Source organism: Rhinoderma darwinii, chromosome 2 (genome assembly GCF_050947455.1).
Source record: "Rhinoderma darwinii isolate aRhiDar2 chromosome 2, aRhiDar2.hap1, whole genome shotgun sequence".
Classification (NCBI taxonomy): domain Eukaryota; kingdom Metazoa; phylum Chordata; class Amphibia; order Anura; family Rhinodermatidae; genus Rhinoderma; species Rhinoderma darwinii.
Window position 1 is genome coordinate 53,665,802 of NC_134688.1, and position 7,312 is coordinate 53,673,113.

The 7,312-nt window shown below is 43.7% G+C and overlaps 1 long non-coding RNA gene across 1 annotated transcript; it reads right to left on the bottom strand.

Moving 5' to 3' along the window:
• Positions 1–3,426: 3,426 nt before the first annotated feature.
• LOC142740550 (uncharacterized) lies at positions 3,427–7,111 on the bottom strand. Its single transcript, XR_012880768.1, has 4 exons — positions 7,068–7,111; positions 5,692–5,758; positions 3,999–4,063; positions 3,427–3,552 (listed from the first exon to the last, which is right to left on the bottom strand). It is a non-coding gene; the product is annotated as an uncharacterized LOC142740550 (long non-coding RNA).
• Between the last annotated feature and the right edge of the window lie 201 nt (positions 7,112–7,312).

Genomic DNA, 7,312 nt, shown 5'->3' on the forward strand with positions numbered 1-7,312 from the left:
GGCAGCCGCTATGGCTGCTACAGCGGGACGCCACTGAACACTACGGCAGAGCAGGGAGGTATCTCCCCGCTCTGCCATTAACTGGTTCCCGACCGCTGGCTGTATTTTTACGGCCAGCGATCAGGGTCCTTAAAACCCGAGCCATAGACTTTTTACGACTCCGGTTTTAACTTACTGCCCGCGCGATCGGGCTGCTGAATGTCGGGTCTCCGGATGTCAGTGACTGCCGGGGACCCTGAGGAGGGGATAGAAGCAGCTTTCGCTGCCAGCGATCACACATGTATCCCCTATCCTGTGGATAGCGGATACATGTATTTTGTAGGACACACTGTAGGTCGCATTTTTTTGGGAGGGGGGACGCTGTATGGTGTTCCCTACAGGGGGGGAACGCTGTATGGCGTTCCCTACAGGGGGGGCTGTATGGCGTTCCATACAGGGGGGGCTGTATGGCGTTCCCTACAAGGGGGGGGGCTCTATGGCGTTCTCTACAGTGGCCGGATGTATGGCGTTCCCTACAGGGGGGGCTGTATGGCGTTCTCTACAGGGGGGGCTGTATGGCGTTCTCTACAGGGGGGGCTGTATGGCGTTCTCTGCAGGGGGACTGTATGGCGTTCTCTACAGGAGGGCTGTATGGCGTTTTTCTACAGGGAGGGCTGTATGGCGTTAGCACTGTCCAATAAATATACAGTAAACAGAAGAAAATACGGTCCAGCAATCCTCATGACAATGTGATGACTTTATTAGAAAAACATTTTATAAACCACACGGCATGTTGAAGTGATGATACAAGACTGCTTACGCGCTTCGAAATCCAACTACATTCTTCGCAAATGTACGCCATCTCCTCCAAACAGTCAATTACATCAGAAGTCCAGTTCCTTGTGCTGCATGACTCGTAAACGCCCTATCCGTGGCGATATCCGTGTCCTTTCCACTGCTTCTCACTTGAGTACTGTAGGCACAAAAAACATTCTGCAAGTATCCATTGTCATCCGTGCCTGCAGATTCTGCTTTAATGATGCAACTCACTCAACTCCTTGTCTATTTCATCGTTTACTGATGCCTCCTTTAGATGCGACAGATGTATTTTTTTTATACTTACCAGCCTGCTTCACAGGCACCATCCCTTTTTATTGGCACCTGATCAATAAGGGGGTCCTGCTCCACCACCATAACACTGCAATACTAAACAAAATCTTCCATAGACATCACAAAAACTAGACAAGCCTTTCCTCCCTTATGTTTCCCAACATTTCCTGGGACAAGTGTGTGTAGGTAGAAATCAACAAACATGTTTCCTGGCCCCAAACTTTACCCCCTCTTTCCAGTAAAGGATTGGCTTTCGGTATCACGCCTCCTCGCTTTTACCTTTTTACTTTATCCTGCGTAAACATTTTTTTCAGTATCTTAAACGTCTTGCCCATTAGCCCATCTATCCCCAACATCAGACCACTTATTATCATCTGACAGATCAGAATCAGACTCAACCAGCTACTGTTGCCTTCTTCTGCTTCTCTTTACATCCAGATGCGCTGCTCCTGTAATTCCAAACATTGTGCCAGTACCCCGTGTTCTAAACATTTTGGCAACCCCAAGGTGTCCCTCTCCCATGTTGAGATTATGAGGCCCTACTGGGATATTGCTGCCTTCATCGACCCTGGATCCCTGCGCAAGGATCCTGGCACTTGGCCCATCATCGTGCCATGTTCCCTCAAATTTTTGCTAGAATGATACCATTGAGGATACCTGCCTTGCTTCCTTGATGCCATTTGCTCCAAACAATCCAGTACACCCCAAGTCCAGGTCCTTGTGCTGCATGACTTGTGGGGGCTCTATACGTGGCAATATCCTGGCACCTTCCATTGCTTTCCGTTTGAGTGCTGTAAATATAAAAACATTCTGCCAGTGTCCATTATCACCTATGCCTGCAGATTATGACTGTGTAATGAAACTCACTTAAGTCCTTGTCTATTGCATCCAGGCCTTGACACATCGCAAATGTTCTTGGCAGACCAAAGCTGTCTAAAATCCCCCTACACTCCCTCACCCAATTACCTTACACCTACGTTCAGTCCCAAACCGAGCCATGTGGCCAGCATTTTGGACAAAGATACCCCTAACTTACATTATGCCTATTCCTACCAACTATCCAAGGTTCCCCACTGCTACGCCTTTCTTGGCATTTTGCCCGCTCATTACTTTTTCAATGTACAGAGCTACTGGTGGATACTGTATAAAGTAACTAATGATGGATATACCGCATATAGATGAAATATTACTTCAGAGAGTCCCCCTGGCAGTAGGCAGCCGATCTCAAGAAATTCTGGAACAAAAAGTATAAACTGTGAAGATATTATGACGTGCGCTTAGTATGGTTCATCATATCAACAAATATATGTTCAGCCTATTGAAAACATCAGGGAGATTGTTCCCACAGTCTTGTCATGTGTCTCTATAGGAACACTCTGGATGACATCACATTATAGAATTTCTATAGGTTGTTATTTGCTATAATACTTACATATATACAGTGGATCTCCTAGCATGTCGGCTGTCACTGGTGCCACATATTCAGATGTTATAAATGTCTGTAAAATACATAATGGGTTTAATGCACATACATAAAATAACCCCATATCTATAATGAATAATAATATATTTACTTTCACACATTTAATTTTCTATCACAGGGCGAGTCCAATGCCCCTCTGCCACAAAAATAACACCAGCAGTATAATGGCACATAATAGTTGGAGGACCCTGGTATAGATTTTGTATCAGGGACCAGGAGCTTATTGTTATTCTTCTATATAATCTTATCCTTAATGGAAAACTTCTAATTTGTCTTTTGTGGAGTCTTTTGGACTGGAGTAGAGAGAGTAGAAAATGGTAAATTGGATTTCTGGATTCAACAGACAAAATAATTATTAAAGGGGTTCTCTGACAGTTTCATAAACCTTAGTCTAAGCCGCATATGGCTAAAAATAACAAATTGTCCCTACTCATTTTTTAAATTCCCTGTGGCTCCTGCGCTGGTGGTTCTGTTGTCTTTAGTTGCTAGGCCACAGCGGTCATGTCCGTGTGGATGGCATGTCAAGTGGCAGCTATTGTGTCACATCCAGGGCCGGCCTTAGTTTTATTGGTGACATGTGCAGTATCTGTGACGTCCTCCCCCTTATGATGCACCATGTAGTGTCCAAATAATTTAATCACACAGTGCCCAAATAACATCACCCAGTCAATAAACTAGGGATTGTATCTTTCTGTTTTTTTATATTATAGGTTTGGGCCCTAAATGCCGAATCGGCAGTGTAAGTTGAGGGTGCCCAGGCCATCTATGGTGGTAGTGCCCTCTTCAGTATTGACCAGTAATACACACTATGTGATCATTTAGAGATGCAGTTAATAAAATACACTCACCTTGGACTCTCCTACTGAATACATCCGACTGAATGTAGAACGTTATGTGATGTGATGTGGAGGGCTCTGCTTAATCTTTGATCTGCCCTCCTGGGACGTGTGGTTATCATTAACTCTTATGAGGAATTAATTCTAGGAGAAAGAAAGACAATGTATTAGGACAAATCTCAATCAATGGCAACATTTCTATCTAGAACAGAGTCCAGTCCCCAACCAGTGTAAAATTACCAAAGGGGTAAATAGGATGACCGGCTGGGGTCCAGGGATTTGGGGTGGCCCACAGCTCTGGGGCTCCATCCGCCCCTGAAATTGGACAAACAATAACGGCACAGGGAGGAAGCGAAATGTCTGACCCGGTTGGTCGTCTATTAGGTGAGTATAATTTTTTATTTTATAGGAGCAAAGGGGGCACTATTAATATCGGGGATAAAAGGACTGAGTCGGGGCTTAGAAAAGGGGGCTTCATTACTGAGGGGCCATACAAAAGGGGCATTCTGACCCAGGACATACAAAAAGTGTCATTCTAACTGTGGAGGGTATTGGTGGATACTGCATATAGTAACTAATAAGAGACGCACCTTGCATAGATGAAATATTGCTTCAGAGAGTCCCCCTTGGAGCAGGCAGCCGATCTTAAGGTGTTCTGGAAAAAACAATAATTGTGTAGTTTTATTTCTCCAGACAGACGTGTGCTCAGTATAGACCACCCAACAATGAAGGATAAGTCCAAAATAGGTGATGTATAGGTATACGTTTAAATTGTTAGAATACAAATGTTCTGCCTGTATAAACGTTTAAAATTATTATTTATTGATAATTTATTATTAAAATATAGTAGGGCACAGAGTGCCAAAAGATCCAAGTACAGGCGTTGGCAACCAGATCAGGAACGCACAGTAAAGAGTGTGTGAGATAGACAATCAGCATGCGCTCATTGACAAGTGCCTAAAAAGTCAGATGTAAATTTCCCACAGCCGCTCTTTAAATGTGCTGGCAAATATTAGTAAAGTCTGATTGCCACAGATTCACAGGCACACTTCCCAACGCGTTTCTGCACCACATTAGGGGAGCGTCCTCAGGGGTACAAGTTGCCTGATAATTCTCGGATTTATTCACGAAGTGCCGGTCAGCTGATATTCAGCTGTTCAAATTGTATAGCGGCGCATACGAGACACTGATAGCGGTCTAGCGCGCACCGAGGAAACTAGGAAGCTTTAAAGCCCAGGCCCCGCCTCCCAGGCATTGAGTAACGCCGAGCCGAACCAATGGGAGAGTAAGACGTCAACCAGCGACGCCCACCCACAGGTCGGCTCCCTGGTAACTACGCAGCCAATGGAACAGATGCAGAACGCATCGTTAGTAACAAGGGGGAGCTACAGGCGGCCAAGCATACATCGCCGATAGCGAAAAGAAAATAAACGCCATGCAATGACAGGGCGATCGAGGGAGCTATTAAACGGCCAAGGCTACAATGAGATAATGCAGCAAAGGAAGCCGTTGCGCTCAGTATAGACCACCCAACAATGAAGGAAATGTACATTAGGGCTCATGTACACAGCAACTTCATGTGGACGGACCTGTATGGTGGCGCACAGACTGAAGTACTGGTAATGTAGACACTCTGTGTGCGCTGTGTGCTCCCCCATAAGCCAAATGTGTATTAGAAAATTACATAAATAACAAGTCCCTTATATATTACTAATACCATAATATCTTCTTTATGGAGCATTTCTATAATAATAATAATATAAAGCTGCAGCAAAATTCCCAGCGTTTACTTTTGCTACATGTGGATGAGTTTTTGAGACTGTAACTATTCACCTGTAACACTTGTGAATTTTGCCGCGCAGCAAATCTGCAGCGTCTGAATTCAGCTTTATGGCGTAGAATATAGTACTCAAATACTGCAATCATACAGTGCCCAAATAACACTGCCAGACAAGTATTGTCTGCCACACTGTAATGTAATCCATTATCAAGGAATTGCATCTGCATCCTGACCAAGTGCCCTTTACTTTTTTTTACATGAAGAGTGGGATTGAGTGTTCAAGCAATGGGTGCCCCAGACATCAAGACCAGTGGCGCCCCATTCATTAGTGACAGGTGATGCACCCAGTGTAACCGCACAGTTCGCACACCCCTAAGACAGGCCCTGGATGAACAACATTGGGGAATTTGTTCCCACAGTCTTGTCATGTGTCTCTATAGGAACATTCTGGATGACATCAGATTATAGAATTTCTATAGGTTGTCATTTGCTATAATACTTACATATATACAGTGTATGTCCTAGCATGTCGGCTGTCACTGGTGCCACATATTCAGATGTCATAAATGTCTGTAAAATACATAATGGAATAAACATAAAATAACCCCATATCCATAATGAATAATAATATATTTACTTTCACACCTTTCATTTTCTATCACAGGACGAGTCAGACATTGAAAACATTTTGTAATGTTAGTGTAAACCCAGGGAACATAACTATAGGGGTGAAGAGGTTGCAGTCACACCCAGGCCCAGGTGTCCATGACTGACATTAGGGGGGGTCACAATATGGGCAATTTACAAATGCCAATCCCCAATGCCCCCATCTCCTAGAGGAATCCCGATTTTCGCTGCTAGAAACGCGATGTCAGTGAGAGAAGCACCTGGGCGGAAAGGCAGATGCTGAGTTGCCCGGCCGCTTCTAAAACACAAGCAGTGGAAGGGAGCCAGCGCAGCGCCCCGTTCCACCTGCTGGAGGGATGCGCCCTATGTAATGGCACAGGTCGCACACCCCTAAGGCCGGCCCTGGCTACTGCTGAGCCTTATTAGGATAATATACGGTAGCTTTTTAAGACTATTTAATTAAATTAAATTAGACATCATATTGAAAACGACTGAGAAGTCACATTCCACATTACTGACAGCTGCAATTCTCAGACAATGGTAAGGGTATGTTCACACACTTAACTAAAAAACGTCTCTAAAATACAGAGCTCTTTTCAAGGGAAAACAGACTCTGATTTTCAGCCATTTTTTAAACCACAAACATTTTTTGAGGCGTTTTTACCAACGTTCTTGAAGCTGTTTTTCTATTGAGACAATGAAAAACGGCTCCAAAAACGGCCGAAGGAGTGAAATGCACTTCTTTTTACAGGGTGTTTTTTATGCGCCGCTTTATCAAACGCCCACGTAAAATGCACCATCGGAAAAAAAAAAACAGTTTTTCCCATTGAAATCAATGGGCAGATGTTTGGAGGCGTCCAGCCTCCGTATTTTCGGCTGTTTTTCGGGGTGTTTACGGCCAGGAAAACGGCTGAAAATAGGCTGTGTGAACATACTCTGATGTACTGAGTTGTAACTTTAATGAGAAAATATGAAGCATTGTAATCTGAATGTAAAATGTTCAGTTGTTACTTGCATTAATAGAAACATTTTACTGGAACTTGAACTGTTTGTCTAAAAAAAAAAAACAACCCCCGACAATCACCAGAAAAAAATCCTTCTACAATCATATAGTTGTGGTGAGGTGTTGGTGTGGTTAGAAATTGCTGCAGTAATGTCCAGTGTGAATCTGGCCTTATATGAGAATTCTAGAGCGTATATATTTCATGTGTCCAGTAACATGTAGAATTAATGATAAAATGCTGCATCTTACCTGTCAATCACACAGTCAATCACAGTCCCAGTCCAGACGTCATTGGCAGAAATTGTAAAAAATATGTAATCCAGCTGCACATAGAACCTAACGGCTAGTACTGTCTATGACATCATCAGTGACATCATAAGCGGCTGCAGTATCTGTTACATCATCTAATTATCTCCTACTGCCTGGATAGACTGTCTGTGCATACACTGGATATAGGCGTTACATGGGACTGCTGTTTATAAACATGGAAGAAA